This window comes from Chiloscyllium plagiosum, unplaced genomic scaffold (assembly GCF_037043375.1).
Source record: "Chiloscyllium plagiosum isolate Xiang-an unplaced genomic scaffold, Cpla_swu_hap1 HiC_scaffold_14, whole genome shotgun sequence".
NCBI lineage: Eukaryota > Metazoa > Chordata > Chondrichthyes > Orectolobiformes > Hemiscylliidae > Chiloscyllium > Chiloscyllium plagiosum.
In genome coordinates this window covers 90502257-90523220 of record NW_028270152.1, presented here as the reverse complement: position 1 = coordinate 90523220, position 20964 = coordinate 90502257, and positions in this window count along the sequence as shown.

The window sequence follows — 20964 nt, the reverse complement described above, 5'->3', positions numbered from 1 at the left end:
TTGCACCCATAAATTCGGAAAAAAAATCTGAGAACAAATCATCAAGGTATTGCCATGGGAAATTCGCTCACTGATATTCCCCAAAATATTCTTTAGACAACATTCCCCGTAAGATTCTACAACCAACATTCTCCAGAACATTGTGTGACTGCCGTTTTCCTGAACATTCTGTAAGCAACATTCTGTGCAACATTCGATAATTGACCTTCATAAAAATATTCTGAAACCGAAGTTCTCAAGGAGCATTGTATAACTGGCATTCCATGTAAATTACATAAGTGAATGACAGGGAGCATTCCATAACCCACATTCTATAAACTATTCTGTAACAGACGTTCCCCAGATAATTCTGCAACTAACGTTTCCTGGTACATCCGACAGTGATATTGTCCAGAACATTGCGTAACTGATATTTCCCGGAATATTGTGTAACATAAATTCTGTGCAGCATTCTACACATGACATTATTTCAAATTGGCCTGGTATTAGTTCACTTAACTAAAGATATAATTCAGAGGGGTGAGACCCCGTTCCAGGGCGAAGGAGACGCAGTTTCCAAAACGTCTCAGACAATTAAAGGAATGAGGATGTTTTCCCTGCGTTTGTATTTCTTCTCTACAAATGTCGACCAGAATTTTGACTAAAAGACAGAAACTTCCAAACTCTCGTTGTCGTCAAGGAACTGGAAGAAACGGTAACGTATTGCCCTCCATATTAGAAACTGAAAATAAGTGACCGGTATCTGCTCTCGAGGGATCCAGTTTGTGGGAATGTTCAAGAAATCTACTGTCAATACTAGTGTTTGCCTGTGAGTTTGCCTAGGGAGTGTGCCCGGCGTTTTACATCACTTTTTGTAGTCAATCAGATTTTTCCGATTGTAATTTTAGCATCAATTATTCTAATAACCTCTGAAGTCATGACGTGCTCAATCATACTGGTAACTTCGAATCTAGATGATGCATAATTTTCTTTACTTTCCTTCCTCCCAGTAAACGTAGTGACGATCTTCATCTTCTGTTACAAAGACTGTGGATTGTCGACATGTGTCCGTCGTTATCTCGGGGCCATGGCAGTGGCGGATCTACTGGTCATTATCCTCGACCTGATATTGAGGCACATCCCAATTGTTTATTATGAGCATTTCAATTTCTTCTGGTATATCCCAGTGTGTAATGTCCACGCTGTCTTGCTTTATGCAGCCACTGACTGTTCTGTCTGGTTCAGCGTCACTTTCACATTCGATCGATTTGTGGCAATTTGTTGCCAGAATCTGAAAAGTAAGTATTGCAGTGAGAAAACGGCAACGGTGGTTCTTGGAACAGTGACTTTGTTCAGTTGTTTAAAGAACATTTTCTGGTATTTTATGTACACAGGTCAATATTGGCTTCAGAACTCCCCCTGGTTTTGTGTGATGACAACTAGTGTTAAATATTCTCGTGTCTGGGTCTCAATTGATTTCCTACACAACATTATAACCCCGACACTCCCATTTCTCCTGATTTTGCTGCTCAATGTTTTCACCGTCAGACACATTTCAGTGACCAGCAGAGCCCGCAGGAGACTCCGGGCTCAGACAAAAGGAGACGGTCAGTCTGACACAGATGCAAAATCGAAAAAAATCCATAATCTTGCTGTTTGTGATATCGCTCAATTTCATCATATTATGGTCAGTAATAATGGTGTATACTCTGTGCAACCGGATGTTTTGGTTGGGTTACGGCTCTGTGAATCTCGATAACTCTGTGAAGGAATTGGGCTTCGTGATGCAACTGCTCAGTTGCTGCACAAACACGATGATTTATGCAGTGACCCAGACTATATTTAGACAGGAGCTGAAGAGTATACTGAAATATCCCTTTTCACAAATGCATAAATCATTTAGATTAATTAATTACGCAAAAAATCCGTGATATTCTATTTCAGTTCAAACCCTGAACAATCAAGATGTCAGACGCTTTGTGACAAACCGAGGGAATTGATGATTTGTCCGACATAAGCCAACAGTGAATTATAAGAACATATATGAATATTTCTGTCAACTCAGAGGCCAGTGAGCAAGTTCTGACTGTATCTCTAACTTGAACTCATAATTAATAAAATGCCCAATTGAGTGTGCCTCGCAGCAGAGAGAACTATATTTCTTGTTTGTCGGTTCGTTGAAGAAGCTGAGCTGGACAAACTCGGCCCCAGGTCCTGGTCCTCAGGAGAGAGTTGAGCTCAGGAAATGTGCTTTAGTGATTGTGCCCTTTCTTTCACCTCTGGGTCACCCACTCCGACAGAGCTTTGTAGATGTTGTCTCTATCCCTGGCTTCTTCTCACTCCATATTCCCCTTTCATTCTCACATGATCTCTCTCTCTATTATTTTTCTATCTTCCCATTTTTGTCACCTACTGATTATATGCCAGAGCCAACATCGATAGGGCCAAATTGCTGTGTCTATGAAGATATCATTTCAAGAATGAAGCAACTGTGAGACCTGAAGATTTACAGGCAGTGATGCTTTCTTCAAGGAACATCTGCCGCTTGTGATGTGGGGGAACACAGGAGGAAGTGACAGAGAGAGACACTGTTACTCTGGCTCAAAACAACAGCGTTCCCACTGTTAGGGGTGCAGGCACAGCATACACTGATATACGTTAACACTAAGATACCGAATTTTCAGAAGATTTATAAATCCGGTTGTGTTTCCGAATTTACGTTTGCTCATTGAGCTAGAAGGATGGTATCAGGTTTTCATCACCAGAATAGGTAACGTTATCAGTGAGCCTGCAATGAAGCTGTAGTATTATGCCCCATTTTCTATTCATGCGTTTAGGTTTCCTTGGATTGCTGAATGTCATTTCCTGTGTTGGTGCTAACGTTACATATTTTTGTTCTCAGATGTTTGTGGATAGCATCAAAATCTATGTGTTTATTGATACAGTCCCAGTTGGAATGCTATAATTCCAGGAATTCTCGTGAGTGTCCCTGTTTGGCTTGCACAAGTATGAATTTGTTGACCCAGTCAAAGCGGTGTCATCCTTGTTTGTATATAATGATAGCAGTGATCGTGGGTCATGTCTTATCGTGCTGAGGTGGTATTCGTGGTATCCTGCCGGCTAGGTTTCTGCTTATTTGTCCAATGTAGTGCTTTATTACAGACCTTGCAATGAGTTTTTAAGTGCATTCCGCTTTGCTGTATAGGGTCTTTTATGTTTAGTAGGTGGGTTTGTGGGCAACAATGATATCAAGTGCTCTCCGTAGTCTGGCAGTAGTTTCTGAGGTGACTTTCTTGCAGGGGAGAGTAGCTAGGGTTTCTGGGCGCTATCTATAGAAATATATACATATAGACAGAGAGAGAGAGATTGAAGTAAGTGGATACAATTGACAACCCTGTGAGATATAGAGCACAGGACAGAGAAAGAGACAAAGAAAGGGAGAGAGGGAGAAATAACAAAATACAGAAAGCGGGAAGGACTTTGAGGCAGAGACACAAAGGCAAAAAAACTGGGAGAAAAGAGAGCAACAGGCGGTATTTTGCGCAATTTTGGCCCCATTCTTGCAGGAAGGATGTACTGGCACTGGAGTGTAATCAGATGAGATTCACGAGGATGGTCGCAGAAATGAACAGCTTAAAAAGGGTGGAATGGTTGATTACTCTGGGTTGATTGTAGGTGGAGGAGGGTCAAGATTAGTTTGGCGTTGAAAATGCACAGCAGGCCAGACAGCATCAGAGGAGGATGAAAATCGACGTCTTGGGTAAACCCTCTTCATCGGGAATTAGGCAGGAATCCTCGGGGTGGAGACAAAATAGGGAGGGTTGTGGGACAGGGAAGAAGGCGGCTGAGAGCGCAATAGGTGGATGGAGGTAGGGTCAAGTTGATAGGTCAGAGAGGAAGATGGAGCGGATAGCTGAGAAGGAAGATTGACAGGTGGGACAGGTTATGAGGACCGTCCTGATCTGGAGGGTGGGAACTGGGTTAAGTTGTGGGGGAGGATAAATTAGGAATCTGGTGATTTCCACATTGATGCAGTAGGGTTGAAGCGTCCGAGTCAGAAGGCGTTTTTTCCCTTCGGGCGTCAGGTGGTGAGGGAATGGCGGTGGGGTAGGCCCAAGACCAGCAGGTCCTCGGCAGAGTGGGAGGGCGAGTTGACAAGTTCGGCCAAGGGGCGTTGGTTGATTGTTTGGCAGGGATCCCAGAGCTATTCCCTAAAGCGCTCTGGGAGATGGCATCCACTTTGCCCAATGAAGAGGAGACCGCATCAGGAGCAACAGATACAATACATGACACATGTGAACGTGCAGGTGAAACTTTGATGGATGTGGAATGCTCTTTGGGGGGCCTTGGGCAGAGATGAGGAGGGGAGCTTTGGGCACAGGCTTTGCTATTTCTGCGGTGGCAGGAGGGGTTGCCATGAAGGGAGAGTGGGTTATTAGGTTGCGTGGACCTCACCAGATGGTCACGGAAGGAACGGTCTTGGAGGAAATCTAATAGGGGTAGGGAAGGAAATATGCGGAAAGTGGACAGGGTTGGAGAGGAAAATATGCTAGTTCAGGTGGAGAATGAGGATCTAATTGAAAGGCAAATGATACTAAATAGCTTCGGTGGAGCAGATGTTGTGAAAATGTTTCCACTGTTCGAGGAGACTATGACACGAGGGCATAGTTTCAGAGGAGAGACAAAACCTTTTACAACGCAGTAAAGGAAATACTTCCTCAGCCAGTGATGTGATGCCCCCACGGAATTCATTGACATAGAAGGGCATGAAGACCTGGTCACTGAGTTAACGTAAGGTTTAGTTAGATAGGTTTTGTGTATCAAAGGGATCAAGGGTTACACAAGAAAGCAAGAGAATGGGGATGAAAAAAATGTATTTGCCATGATATCAGTGCAGATGCAATGGTCTGAATGATCTCGTTTCTGCCCTGATACATTGAGATTCCAGTATCTCTCCCTCCCTCCCTCTCTCATTGACACAAATAAACGCAACTGTTTCATAAACTCCTGGCTCTGTCACAGAAGCGCTTTTCTCTCCAAACTCCCAGTTCATCCAGTTTGTTCCCAGCTCCCTCTAACTGGAACACAACTCTGCTAGGTAAGGAGCAAACCAAGAGTTTTTTTCTGAGATCAAAGAAGGAAAGATCGAGGTGGAAGGGAAAGCAGCTTCTGAAATGCAAGGCCAATGGTTGCTATCTGACCCTCCATTGACCCCTCACACTGTTACAATCTCGCTCACAGACGCGCGCGCGTGCGCACACACACACACACACACACATGTCAGAACTGAAATCCACACAGAGACAAAGCTGCAGATTCAAATCGGGAGAAAGTAAGGACTGCATATGCTCGCTATCAAAGTCAAAAATTGTGGCGCTGTGAACGCACAGCAGGTCTGGCAGCATTCACGTCGGAAGAGAATACACGTTTTTTCGGATAACCCATCATCAGGAATGTGGTTTGTGGGCCGTTGGGGTGGGGGACTGAGAGATCAATGGGAGGTGTAGGAGGCTGGCATCAAGATAACTGAGAATTCTAGAGATAGATGAAGGTGCGGAGAACGTGATGCGTCGGAGAGGAGGATGAAGTGGATAGATGGGAATGTCAATGGTCAGATCAAGAGGGAGGTGCAGAGTTGGAGGCTTAAGATTGGGTAAAGTGGCGGAGGGGAAATGAGGAAACTGGTGAAATCCGCATTCAACCTGTGTGGTTGCACAGAGCCAAGGTGTCAGATGTGGCGTTCTTCTTCCAGGCATCAGGCGATTAGGGTTTGTTGATGGAAAAGGTCCGGGACCGGCATGGATACATGGAGATGGATGGAGAGTTGAGGTGCTCAGCTACGGGCTGTGGGATTTGTTGTTACGGGTGTCCCGGAGATATTCTGTGAAATAATCCACCAGTTAGTATTCTGTCTCCCCGATGTAGAGGAGACCACATCGATTGCAACAGATACAATAGACAATGAGGGGAATTAGGGGAAAAACGTGTAAATTTCTGTCAAATATGCAAGGATTATTTAGGGCCTTCGATGGAGGTGAGGGGGAGGTTTGGGCGCAGATTTTGGAATTCATGCGGTGGCAGTGGAATGAGTAGGGAATGGGATGTGGGCTGGTGGGGGACGTAGAAATGACAAAGGACTCGCAATGATCTTCCCAAAACGCTGATTGGAACGGAGACGGAAATATACCACAGGTGGTGGGGTCTGTTTTCTGGTGGCGGAAGTGGTGTAGGATGATGCAATATATCTGGAGTTTGGTCGGATAGACGATATGAACGCGGGTGGTTCTCTCCTTGTTGCATTTGGATGGGTACAGTTCAAGGGCGGACATGTGGGACATGGAGGATGTCCTCTAGATGTCATAGTCGACCACGTGGGAATGAAAATTGCGGCCTTTGAACAATGAATCCATCTGGGAATTTTATATCGTGGAATTGGTCATACTGTGATATTGCCTAACCGGCTGTGCTATTTCTGCACCAACTATCAACTGTGAAGTTTCAACCTAACTCCAAGAACATTGAACTCAAAGAGGGCAACATACTCTTGCGCAGATTTATCACACAAGGGAAAACCATAACTTCACACAGGAAACACGATATTTATGTGGGACTGAACTTAACCAATGAAGTCTGTGAATTTGCTTTCAATGTGTTTCTGAGAACAAACATCAATCCAATTCACAGATAGACAATATGAAATTACACTGATTTGTTGAATGAGTGTACGCTTGTTCATTTGCCTCTTCTCTGAAAAAAAAGAGCAAGGGACATAGAAGCACTGACCTACTTTCTCATCACAATTCAGCAGGATAAGTTGGGAATTATCAGATTGACGCAATGTGTATTAAAGATGTTTAAATAAAGTCAGGGCAGTGTCAGTTATATTATACAGTGTTCGTCTGTATGCATTTGTGTTTCTGTATGCATTTGTTTTTGAAGGTATGCACTTGTCTACGTTTATTTATCTTTGCTTGTGTGTGTCATTGCATTTGTATGAAAATGGATCTGTCAGTGTGTAGGTTTTTGTTAGTTTAGTTGCGTGTGTCAGTATATCTGAATGTATGTTATCTTGCCTGTATGAGTGTGTGCTGACAATCTGCGTGTGTGTGTATGTTTCTGTGTTTTGGGAATGTGTCGGTGTGTGTGTGTGCGTATGTGTGTCAGATTGTGTCAGTGTGTCTTCATGTGTGTCTGTGTGTGTTTGAGTTTCTGATGGTATGTCTACGCATCAGTGTGTCTATCTCTGTCAGAATAAATTTTTATAATTGCACGTGCATGAGCTAGTGTATATGAATCTATGTAAGAGTCTGTGATGTTATGTCTCTGTGCATCTTTGTGCCTGCATGTATTTGTGTCTCTGTATCTCTGTGTATGTCTACTTCTCTCGAACAGCTTGCAGATGTGTGTGTGTGTGTGTTTGGACAGACAGAAAAATTGAGAAAGATGCAGAAAGAGAAAGACAAATAGACTGGTCCAGACCTGCAGGGTGCAGACAGAGACGGAGAGATCCAAGGAGACAGACAGAACGAGAATACCATGCGGGATAAGCAGAAAGAGAGAGATAAATATGAATAAAAGCCCACGAGATGGATTCAATGACAAATACAGTGAAACAGGGAGAAATCCCGTTGTCAACAAGAAAAAAAGGGCAGAGAGATAGCTGAGGGGAAATACACCGAGAGACGGAGTGAGAGAATGACGGTGAGAGAGGCAGAGCAAGAGAAATCCCAGGGAGGGTAGAAGAGTTAGAGACGTACCATCTGAAGCGAGAGGGAGAGAGACGGAGGTGGATGCTGATGTAATAAAGCTCAGGTAACAACAGCACGATCCGACAGACCAGAGACAGAAGGAAAGATGTGGAGAGAAGTGAAAAGTGCATTTCAGACATCGGGAAGACTGATTGATGGAACAGTTCCGGTGAACCCCTGGGACGAGACAGAGTCGAGGGAGGGATCTGAGAGGTGGAGAGAGACTGAACGGGATGGGGAGGCGGTGTGAAGGATTTTGGGGTATCGGAGACTTATTGAAAGCTTTGGAAAGACAGACATCCGCGAGTATTTAGGCAGAGAGAGATAGGGAGATAGTGAAATTTGTGGGATCAGATTGCACAATAGGCCCTTCTCTTCCCTTCGTGTCCCCATCCACTCAGCGAAGAGTACACACCTTGTGGCAAAAATCCCAGAGAACTCCTCAGTCGCACAATTCTTTGTCGAACTGAGTTTGGAATTGTGTAATTGAATGACAAGGAGACGGCATAGCTTATTAGAATTATCGAGGTCTCTCTCTGTCTGTCTCGAATTTCAGCTATTGCCAGAGGATTCCTCACGATAGAATGATTTGTTCTTTCTGTCTCTGCGTCATTTTGAGATTCAGCTTGCCAAACAAACATCCTCGGTAGTGGGAATGGAACGACTCAGGAAGATATAGAAATTGATTAAAATAACTAAAGTATCAAAAGCACAACAAGATTCCCTCGCACCTTACTTTCAAAATCTGACTCATTTGCCCCTCAGCTACACCATAGCAAGACGTCACTGCTGGGCTTGAACCTCCGTAATATTTGCCCAACACATCCAATGTAACTAAACCCAGAGAAATCTGGTGCAGGAGGTGTCTCAATCTGTCTCAGGATTGGGCCAGCGTTTCTGTTGCAGGGAAACAGAACTACAGATACCTACTGTCGAGGCCGTGACGCAGTTCCTCCTTGATAAATTCCAACGACGTTGTGTCTTCCTCCCCCTCAGAGCCCTTTATCCCCACTTCCAGAATCTGCGTGTCTCCCTGTGCCAGTGTCGAAGCTTTCATCTCTGAGAAATCCTCCGAGCGTGTGTGAGACAGTGCGACAGAAATTGATCAAATCATACTCAAGAAGTTTGTATTAAAAAATAAAAACAATCAAACACGATATCTTCACTGAATGATTTCCAAAGTCTCTCCGGTTTTTCAGCTTTTTTCCCTTGACTTGAACCTCAGACAACAGGAACACGTTTCATGTGGAACTGGAGGCAAATGCTGCCCTTGTTTTGCTTTGTTCTGAGAGAGTGTACATTAAGATAGTGATGAGGCAGCCACTTCTCAGAGCACATGACTCTTCCTCCGTCTCTGTCTAACTTACTCTATCTCACTCATTTCGTCTTCAACTTTCCGCCTCCAACTGGTTCTCAGACACGCCAGGGGGTATAAAAAACAAAAACAAGGACAGCAATTCGCTTTCCCCGTCCCTCTCCCTTAAAACGTCCAGAAAACCCGTGCCGCTCCATCCAGTGTTGGTACTAATTCGATATGAAATAAAACAAATGAAAAGGAAAGCTAACTGACATGAACAGGCCCTTCAAACCCACAATTCTGCGCCGATCCAATTCTTCTATCGAAGCATGTCACCTAATTTCCAGTGATATGTATCCCTTTGACACCTGCCCAGTCATCTGCCTGTCTGCACACATTATAAAAGACGTTATCGTGCGCGGCTCTACCACCTCCAATGGCAAGTCTTTCGAGGCACACATCACGCTCTATGAAAACAACTTTCCACGCACATCTCCCTGAAACAGTTCCTCTCTCAGCTTGACATCGTGAGCCCTAGTAATTGAATCCCCACACTTACAAAATGCTTCTTGGTATCTCGCCTGTTTATACCTCTCATGATTGTTTGGCCTCAACGATTTTTCTCCCTCCCGACCCCAACAACCTTCGACTTACTGATCAAAATAATCCTTACCTCATCAACTACTCTTCTTAGTTATTGCCCTCCATATCAGGCAACATCCTGTTGAATCTCCTCTGCACCTTCTCCAACGCATCCACTCCTTTTCCTAATGCGTTAACCAGAACTGTACACAATATTCCAAATGTGGTTCAACCTAAACTTACTGAAATTTTCCCATGACCTTATACTGAGTGCCCCATCTGATGAAGGAACGCATTCAGTTACTGGACCACTCGATCAACCTGCACTTCTACCTTCAGTGTGTATGGATTTCTCTGTACGTCAATGTTGCCCAGTGCCTTTTTCGTTTACCACATAATTCCCTCAAGAATTAGTTCTTCCAAAATGGAACATTCACATTTGTATGGTTTGAACTTCATCTGCTATTACTCTGCACAATTCTCCAATCTATCTGTGTTCTTATACATTTTCTGTCAGCCCCCCACCCCCGCCCCATCGCTGACATGTACTCCACCAATCTAAGTGTCATCTGAAAACTTGCTAATCAGAATACTTACACCTTCCTCCAGATCGTTTATGGATATCAAACAAACGACAGTGGTTTCGGCACGAATTCTTGTGGAAGATCATTGGTCAGAGGTCTTCATAAAAGAAACTCCCTTCCACTACTACTCTCCGTCTCCTGTTGACGAGATAGTTCTCTATTCATCTCGTTTGTACAGTCTGGGTGCCAGGTGACTTCAATTTCTGCATTGGCGTCATATGGTGAGTCTGCCCAAATGCCTTACTGAAATCATGTACATGACATCTACAGACCACTCCTCAATAATCAACGTTATCACTTCCTGAAAGTATTCTATTAAATCAGCAAGACTTGACCTTCCATCCAAAAAAAAAGTATCTCTGATAAGACAATTTTCTCCCATATGGTAAATAGATCCTATCGATAAATATCTTCCTCAGCAGCTTGCCTAACACTTTTGTGAAGCTCACCCGTCTATAATTATGTGTGTTATCCTTCCTACCCTTCTTAAACAAAAGGACAGACCTACAAATTATCCAGTCCTCCATAACTCTGCAGAGGAAGTAGTGGAAACTGATACAATTGCAGCATTTGTAAGTGATCTGGATGGGGATAAGAATAGGAAATCATTTCGAGATGCTGGTGTTGGACTGCGGTGGTCAAAGTTAAAAAGCACACAACAGCAGGTTATTGTCCAACAGGTCGAGAGGAATACGGGACTCGTGCTGGCAAACGGGACCCCAGATCACGTTGGACATATGCTCGATATGGACGAGTTGGAAAGAAAGGTCTGTGACTCAATGACTCTATGACTCTACAACATCACCCGTGTTAAAGGATTCTCCAAATTTATCTGTTAAGGCACCAGCAATTTCTTCTGTTACTTCCCTCATTAACCCCGAATAGATCCCCACGGACCTGTGGACTTGTGCATTTAATGCCTTTTGGAATACCCAACACTACCTCCCTCCAAATGCACACTTGACCTGGAGTAATGAAACATCGATCCCTAACCTCGACGTCTGTAACGTCCCTCGCCTCTGTGAATACCAGCGCAAAGTCCTCATTAAGAATCTCACCCATTTTCGAAAAATCAACGCATAACTTTCCTCCATTGTCCTTCAGTGGGCCACATCTTTAACTAGATACCCTCTTGCCCTTTATTAACGAATAAATGGCTTTTGGATTTGCCTTAACACTGTTTGAAAAGCATATCTCATGATAACGTTTAACCTTCTTCATCGCCTCATTTCAGATTGATCTTACTTTCCCGATATTCTTCCAAAGCGTCATCTGTCACCGAGACCATACATATGCTTCCTTTTACCTCTTTGCTAGATTCACAGCTCAACTGTTATCCATGGTTCTCTTATCTTGCCATGTCCAACCCTCAGGTTCGCACGGCACTTCTGTCCTGCACACGCATCAAACTCTTGCACATATGAAATGTATATTTAACCTCAAACAGCTACTTCCAATCCACATTCTCCAGTGTCTGTTGAATTTTGCTATTGTTGGTCTGCCCAAAATTTAGTAGTCTTACTTTTGGACTACTCTCGTCTTTGGCCATGAGTTATCTAAAACTGAGGAAATTGTAATCCTCTTCTGGTACATTAACAAGTTGGTCGTGCTAATTCGCCAAGACAATCTCCGGTATGACCCGCTCCTGAAACGGGCAACTTTCAGCTTGTTCTGTAAAACGCATCTGGATTCTCGTTTCAACTGCTGCTTCATGCAAAACTCTAACAGTGAGTAAATGCAAGCCCATTAAAACCTCCCGTCACCACTACCCTATTGTCCCTACATCTTTCAATAATCTGTCGACACACTTGTACCTCAATCTCACGTTCACTATTGGGAGGCCTGTAGTACAGCACCAACATTGTTACTGCACCCTTCCTGTTTCTGAAATCTGCTCATATTGCTACACTGGTCGAGTAATCCATCGTGTCCTCCTTCAGCACAGCTGTGATATTTCTCTGACCGCATGCAACTCCTCCACTCGTTTTACCTCCCTCCCTATTGCTGCTGAAAAATCCACATTCTGATATATTTAGTTGCCAATCTTGCCCTTCCCTGAATCAAGTCTCAGTAATAGGAATAACATCGTGCTCCAAGATGTCAATACAAGCTCTAATGTCTAGTACTCTTTTTGCATTAAAACAAATGTACCTCTGGTCAACTGTCCCTTTGCATTTATCATCTGCACACTGCCAACTCTTCCACTTCGTCATTTTGATTTCATTATCGAACTCCTTCCCCACATTAGTTACAACCTCCTTACTGTACATTAACCTCTTCAGCTAATTCACACCCCCTACGAGAAGAGCATAAAACTCCCATAACAGCGTTAGCAAAAGCATCTCCTATGATATTGGTTCCTGTAGTGCCAGTCTGATTTGTAATAGTCCTCCCTGCCTCAGAACAGGTTTCCTTATACCAAACATCTGAACATCACTCTCCTGCACCATCCCTCAATTCATTCATTCGTCCTGAGTTTTCTTTCATTTTTTGCGCAGACTAGCATGTGGCATCATGTTAAAGATGATCATTTCACAAGTACAGGCGCCTCCCGGTCCATCTTTGTGCCCTATCTCTCTCTTTATCTCTCTGTCTCTATTTCTCTCTCTCCCTTTCGCTGCCCCGATTATTCTCGATATCCCTGGTCAGTCATTTCCTGCTCTCAAGATTTGATCAATCTGTCTCTCTCTCTCTCTCTCTCTCTCTCTCTCTATCTCTCTATCTATCTGTCTCACCCTTCCTCCCTCTCTCACTCTCATTCTCCCTCTTTCTATCACCCTCCTCTTTCTGCTCATATGCAATTTCTCTCGCTTTTTAGCTTTCTTCTGCTCTCACCAAATGATCAGTGTCTCTATCTCTCTGTTCTCATTTATTCCTCTCTCTCATACACATACAAACATACTCTCTTTCTCTGTCTTTCTCCACTGTCATACTCTGTGTCCTTCCATCTATCCTCATTTCCATTCTTCATCTCTGCTCAGTTTTCTCTTGTTCTCGGAAATCGATTGCTCTCTCTGTTCTCTAATTCCTCGATGTTTCGATTGAAATGTTCTCTACTGCCCTGCGTTTACCATTGTTCCTATCTGGAAGTTGATATGATATCATTTTATAATGGCATGCAGATTTGTTTGTGTGATCAATAAATCTGCATTTTTCCATTGCTTTGAAATTGCTTCCAAAATATTGTGGCATTTTCTCCCACTCCGTATATTATAAGGTACATTCACCATAAGTTAATTACTGCAGTTCTGACAAAGTGAAAATGCTGTCCAAACTTTAGGTGTTAGCACAACTTAGCTAAGCATGACAAGCATGACAAGTGAAATGCCAAACCACTGCGATGATAAAAGAAGCTGATCTAATAAAAAGCATTTTGAAATTTAGTATTATATTAACATAAACTCACAACATTGTTCTTATGCAGAAAAGCAAAACTCTTGAAACCATTGTTACTACAACTGTTCTCTGGCACCTTTGTTTGATGTTTATCTCGGCATATTTGTCACTCATCCTGCACTGTACTTAAAATTAAATGATCATTTTTATACCTGCTCTACGCTACGATTTCACTAACCTCAACCACGACTCCAGTCAGTGCATTCCATACTTAAATATGCGCTGGACAGAAGAAAAGTAAGTTATCTTAATTTCTCGATTCTGCTTCATTTCTAAAATACCACAAAGTTGGGTCTTATGGTTACCATTCTGTTACCATGGGGAAACATGTTTTCCTTACTTCCATATCGAATGCCATGATAATTTCATTAAATTCTGACAGATGTCATCTTAGCCTCTCCGATACGAGAATAAACAGTCAGAAATTGTACAGTTTATCAATTCGACTGAACTCTTCCTTGCTTTGAAGCATGACTGCAAATCTCTTCTCTACACTCCCGAATAAATGTTGGATCATGTGTAAGATGTCGCACACGACGATCTGTTTTATACTCAATTTATGGGACGTGAGAATCGCTGACGGGTTCACGTTTTGTCGCCCAAACGTTTCTGCCCTTGAAACGGTGATGTTGAATTGTATTGAGTACACAAATATATTTGCTTCACAAGACAAACAGTCCTAATATGGAGACATTTTCATCACATGGTTGTGCACCCATTTGTATGCTGCTCTTTCGTCCAGGATGTCAGTAGTCCCAGATTTGAAGGGTGCTTTAAGATGACTTGATGATTTTTTTTACGGAATACATTAGTTAATTTCTAATTTATATCCTATAAATGTTGAATACATTCTCTTTGCTCTTCTTTCCCTTCGTTAAGTATTTAGATTCAGAACAGCATACATAGTCTTAACTGACCTAAATGCTCTACTGTTTTTATTGAGATTCGCACATAACCACTCACGTGCTCCTGCACAACCATTACAAAATTACCCTTTATTTATACTTCTACTTAACAGCCATTTCATCAAAATATATCACATTACTCTTCTGCAGATATATTCACCTATCACTAATCTAACCAGGTCAGCAATTTTTCCATGTGTTGGTGAGGACACTGTTCTTCATTTATAAAAACTGTTAAGACGAAAGCAACGAGGTATAGTTTGTAGATTTGCGGATGACTACAAAATTGCTGATACAATAACAGTGAAAAACGCAACCGAAGAGTACAACTTGATCAAATGGGGCAATGGACAAATGTGATGTTTAATTCGGATAAATGGAGGTATTTCAGTTCGGAAAGAGACACCAAGGTAGGGCTTACCGAAATAATGGCAGAATCCGAGGGAACATTGTTCAACACACAGTCCGAATGCACATGCATATTTACTTGAACAAAGCATCACAGGCAGATAGGTTTTTGAAGAAGAAATTTGGCACCACTGTTTTTATTGATTGGAGCATTGAGTACAGACGTTGAAATGTCATCTCGCAGTGTGTAAGACATTTGTCAGTCCACGTTCGGAATATTGTATGCAATTTTGTTTACCCTGCCATAAGTGGGATGCATTCAACTGGACAGGACAGAAAATAGTATTTCCTACCATGTTATCAGTAGTGGAAGATTTCAGTTGTCAGAAGAGGTTGGATTGTCTGGAACCTTCTCTCTGCAGCTTAGAAGGCTCAGATGTGACGTTTTACGGTTTTCTAAATGCATGAGTGGCATAAATAATGTGGAGAGCGAAAGTCTTTTCCACATTGTCGGGGTGCCCTTATCTCGAATGACATCAGTTTAAGTTGAGAGGAGAAAGACTTAACAGGGACCTGAAAAGAAAACGTTTCAAACAAAGATGGTGCGCAAGCCGAAAAAACCTGTCAAGTGAAGTAGTACAGCTGGATACATTTGCAACATTTAAAGAAAACAATTAACAGGTATGTGGGTAGAAACGTTTTTAGGGAGATATGTACCTAACGTAGGCAAATAGGATTAGTTCAGTTTCGGAAAACGAGCTGGAATCGGCACAAAAGGTGAAATGATCACTTTCCTTGCAATATGACTCTGTGATTCTATAACTCTGAATTGTGTTCGGCCCTTCTCAGAGTTCACATTGCTTCTAATGTTTAAGTAATTTGCAAAAATTGGAGTTATCTTCGACACACTAAGTGCTGTATAATTCAATAAGAATGAGAGAAAACAATCCTTGAAATCTCCAATGCTCCATGGAGAACATAACTGGAAAGTTCCCCCAGCACAAAGAAGCCGCCAATTTATGACCAGTTTGTTTGCTATCATTCAGTTTTAGTTCAGCATTGATGATATATCCGTTGACTCCAATGTTAAAGAGGCATTGAAATTAAAAATTACTTGAAGAATTTGCAATCTAAAAGGAAATAATATTTGCGCTTTTAGCGTGCTTAAAGATTGATGGGTCGCGACAACCTGATGAAGTTTCTCCCATTGGGAATCAAGGCAGAATATTGTGAGAAGGCAATAAGACACAGGAACCCAATTAGTCCAATCGGCCAAACGAGTCGTGGCTGATAAGTTTTTCAATCCCATTTTCCCACATTATTCCAGTAACTTTTGATCTCCGTAGCAATCAAAAACTGATTTGGAACATAGAACATAGAACATAGAAGAATACAGCGCAGTACAGGCCCTTTGGCCCTCGATGTTGCGCCGATCCAAGCCCACCTAACCTATACTAACCCACTATCCTCCATATACCTATCCAATGCCCGCTTAAATGCCCATAAAGAGGGAGAGTCCACCACTGCTACTGGCAGAGCATTCCATGAACTTACGACTCGCTGAGTGAAGAACCTACCCCTAACTTCAGTCCTATATCTACCCCCCTTAATTTAAAGCTATGCCCCCTTGTAATACCTGACTCCATACGCGGGAAAAGGTTCACACTGTCAACCCTATCTAACCCCCTAATCATCTTGTACACCTCAAACAAGTCACCCCTAAACCTTCTTTTCTCTAATGAAAACAGCCCCAAGTGTCTCAATCTTTCCTCATACGATCTTCCTTCCATACCAGGCAACATCCTGGTAAACCTCCTCTGCACCCGTTCCAGTGCCTCCACATCCTTCCGATAGTATGGCGACCAAAACTGCACACAATATTCCAGATGCGGCCGCACCAGAGTCTTATACAAAGTCTTATTTATTTCTGTTTCAAAAATATTGAATGACCTGTTGTCCATGGCCTTCTGTGATAATTAACTACACAGATTCACCACTCTCTGGCTCCGAAGTTTGTTCCCATCTCAGTTCTAAAGGGTCTTCGCTTAACTCTAAGTCTGGTCCCTCAGGTCCTCGTCTCTTGCTAATGGCACCATCTTACAAATTTCTAATTTGGTTAGGCCGTTTAGTATTCTTTACGTTTCAATCATAAGCTGCTTCACCTTACGAAAACCCATCGAGCACAAGTCCACAGGCTTTTTCTCATAAGTTCAGCCTTTCATTTCTGGGATCAATCTCATGAACTTCCTTTCGACCTATGGAATATATCACAAGATAGCATAGAATACGCCCTTCGGCCCTTGTTGTTGTGTCGACCTTTTGTCCTACAGTATGAGTGAACTAAACTAAATACCCTTCACTTTACTATCAGGCAGGTTCTATCCAAAACATGCTTAAGTGTCCCTAAAGTATCTGAGACTGCTACCACTGCAGCGCTACGTGTGTGAAGAAGCTACCTCTGACATCATCCCTTTACTTTCATGGATCACTTGAAAATTATACCCGTCGTGATAGTCATTTTGGCCCTGGGAAAAAAGTACCAGGACATATACTCTATGCCTTTCATCATCTTGGACTTTCTATGTCAAGTCCCCTCCCATCCGTCTTCACTCCACTAACAAAAATCCCAGCTTCCCCATGGTACTCTCCCTTCATCAAAATGTTTTGTCAATAATTCAATAAGGTTTGTCAGGCATGGTCTACCCATTACAAAGCCATGATGACGATCTATTACTCCACTGTGTTTTTCAAAGTAAGTATAAATCCTGTGTCTCAGAATCCTCTCTAATATTTTGCCCATGACTAACGTAAGCCTTCGTACGGCATGCCCTCTAGCACATTAGCACCATGGTAAATCTCCTCTGCACCCTCTCCAAAAATTGCACATTCTTCATACAATGGGGGGACCTGAGCTGAACACAATATTTCAAATGTGGTCTAACCAGGGTTTTACAGAACTGCATTATTACTTTGTGACTGTTAAGCTCAATCCCGCTGCTAATAAAAATCAAAACGGCCAACGCCTTATTTCTAACCCAATTGACTTGGCTGACAACTCTAAGGGAGTTATGTACGGGTCCCGTTGCTCATCCACATTGCCAGGAAACAAGTAACCAGGTAATCAGCATTCATATTCGACTTTCCAAAATGAAACCTTTCACACCATTCCAGGTTGAACGCAATCTGCCGCTGCATCCAGGTCTAATTGCAAACTACAACTACCCTCCACACTATACACAACTCGACCAAACTTTGCTTTATCAGCAAACACACGGACCATCCTTTCTCTTTTTCAACCAAGTCATTTACAAAAAAGAATATAAAAGGGACAATTCAGAACGAATCCTTGCAAAACACCACTGGTCACTGAGCTCCAGGCAAAATACTGTCCATCTATTATTCCATTCTATCTTTTATGGGCCTGCTAATTGTGTATCTAGACATCCAGTTTTCCTGTATCGACTGCCTCCTTAATTTATAAATAAGCCTACCATAGCTAACTCACCAAATGCCTTACTATTAAACATAGGTACCACATCCACTGCCCTCCATTTATCAAAATGTTTTGTCAATTATTCAATAAGGTTTGTCAGGCATGATCTACACATTACAAAGCCATGATGACTATCTATAACTCCACTGTGTTTTTCCAAGTAAGTATCCATGTCTAAGTCTCCTGTGTCTCAGAATCCTCTCCAATTTTTTGCCCATCACGAACGTAAGCCTGACTGGTCTATAATTCCCAGGGTTATCCCTATTCCCCTGCTTGAACATTGGAATACTTTTGACAAACCTTCACTTATTTGGTACTAAAATGTGGACAGTGGCAAAGATCATCGCCAAAGGGACATCCATCTCTTCCCTCGCTTCCAGTATTAACCTTATGTGTATCCCCTCTGTCCCAGCAGGCTCATCTCTTCTCAAGTGTTTTATTATTTCAATCACATTGTCCTTATTAAAATGAGTTTGTTCAAGCATATTAGTCAGTTAAAAAAGAACATAAGACATAAGAGTGGAAGTCAGGCCATTCGGCCCATCGTGTCCAATCCGCCATTTAATCATGGCTGATGGGCATTTGAATTCCACTCATTCACACTCTACCCATAGCCCTTAATTCATTGTGAGATCAAGAATGTATCAATCTCTGCCTTGAAGGTATTTTATGTCTCGGCCTCCACTGCTCCATGGGAATGATTTATGCAGGTCAAGCTCTCTCTGGCTGAAGAAATGCCTCCTCATTTCCGTTCTAAATTGACCCTCTCTACTTTTACGGCAGTGGTACGGGTCTAAGTCTCCAGGCATAACAGAAACAACTTCCCAGACTCCACCCTTTCTCAGCCATGCATTATCGTGTACGTTTGTATTTGATCTTCCCTCAACATTTTAATGTCTCATGAATACAATCCTAGGATCCTCAGCCGTTAATCGTATGTTAGGCCTACGACTCCAGGGATCATCCGTGCATTTCTCCACTGGAAACGTTCCAGTGCCAGTGTGTCCTTCCTGAGGTGTGGGTTCAAAATTGGATACAGCATTCAAAATGAGTCCTCACTGAAGCTTTTATGTTCTCAGAAACGCATCGCTGCTTTTACATTCTAACCCTCTTGAAACAAATGACAACATTACATTCGCTTTATTAATCACGGACCCAACCTGCAAATTAACATTTAGAGAATCTTGGACTAGCACTCCCAGATACCTTTGCAGTTGGGCTTTATGAATTTTCTCACCATTTAGAAAATGGACCATGCCTGTAATAATTTTGTTTCCCAAAGTATCAGACCTCGCATTTGCTCACGTTGAATTTCATCAAGCATTTCCTGGACCACTCTCCTAATCTGTCTAAGTTTTTCGGCAGCCTTCCCACCTTAAGAGTACCACCTGCCTGTCCATCTAAATTCGTATCATCTTCAAACTTCGCCAGCATATCCCCAGCCCTTTCATCCAGATCGTATCTGCAGCATTTGAACAGCTGCGGCCCAACACAGAATCCTGCAGCGTGCCACTTTTCACTGGCTGCCATTCCGAAATAGAGTATTTCATCCCAACTCTCGACCTTCATCCTGACAGCCAATCCTCCATCTATGCCAATAGCTCACTCCGAACTCCATTGACCCTAACGTTACTTAATAGCCTCCTGTTAAGAGCCCTTTGGAAGTCCAAATAGATAGCATCCACTGGGTTTTCCTCGTCTAACTGACTTGTTACTTCTTCAAAGAATTCAAAACGAAACCACATTCCCAAATCTTACAGTCACTCTTTATCACAATCAAGCTGACTCAGGATTTTTTTGCATTGAAGGCGAAAGTTAGACTCACTTGGGAGAGAAACATATGATTTGCGTCTGGCAGCATTTGGAATAATTCATCTGAAATGTCCAACCTCCAGTGCAATCACACTGGGGAGAGACCATTGAGATGTGGGAATTCAGGAAAGTTATTTCTTTACTCATGCAAGCAAGAAACCCACCACCGCAGTCATATGGGGACAGACCCTTCACTTGTTCTGATTGTGGGAAGCGGGCTGTTTCAGAAATACAAACTCCAAACACAACAGTTAGTTCACATCAGAACAAGACAATTCACATGCTCCATGTGTCGAAAGAGATTCGAAAAAGCAAATGCACTACTTGCAGATATCAAAAGTTACCAACAAGTGGCGATAGATTCAACCCCACAACTAGAGATCCGAATCACCGCCCTACTCAAAAAACTTCTAAAATCTGGAGAAATAAATAAGACCTGTTTTCATAAAAAGGAAACCAGATGGAGCCAACACATCACACGTCGACGGATTACCAAAATTCATAAACCAGAAAAACCCTCAGAAACATAGTCATGGTACCTGGAGCACAAACTTACAGATTGAAGAATGAGCTACACAAAAGACTAACACATTTAGTAAAAGGGTCACGGCACTCCATCCCCACGACTTAAGAATTCTTGAAGACCATCAAAGACATTAAGATAGAAGAGGATGAAATAATGGTCTCCTTTGATGTGACAGTGCTGTGTACATCAATCAACATGAAACTGGCCGAGGAAACATTGACGACTCTATTAGAAGACCCAAAGACACACACAGCAAATTCCACCAAATTCATCGACAATGACAGTGTCATTAAC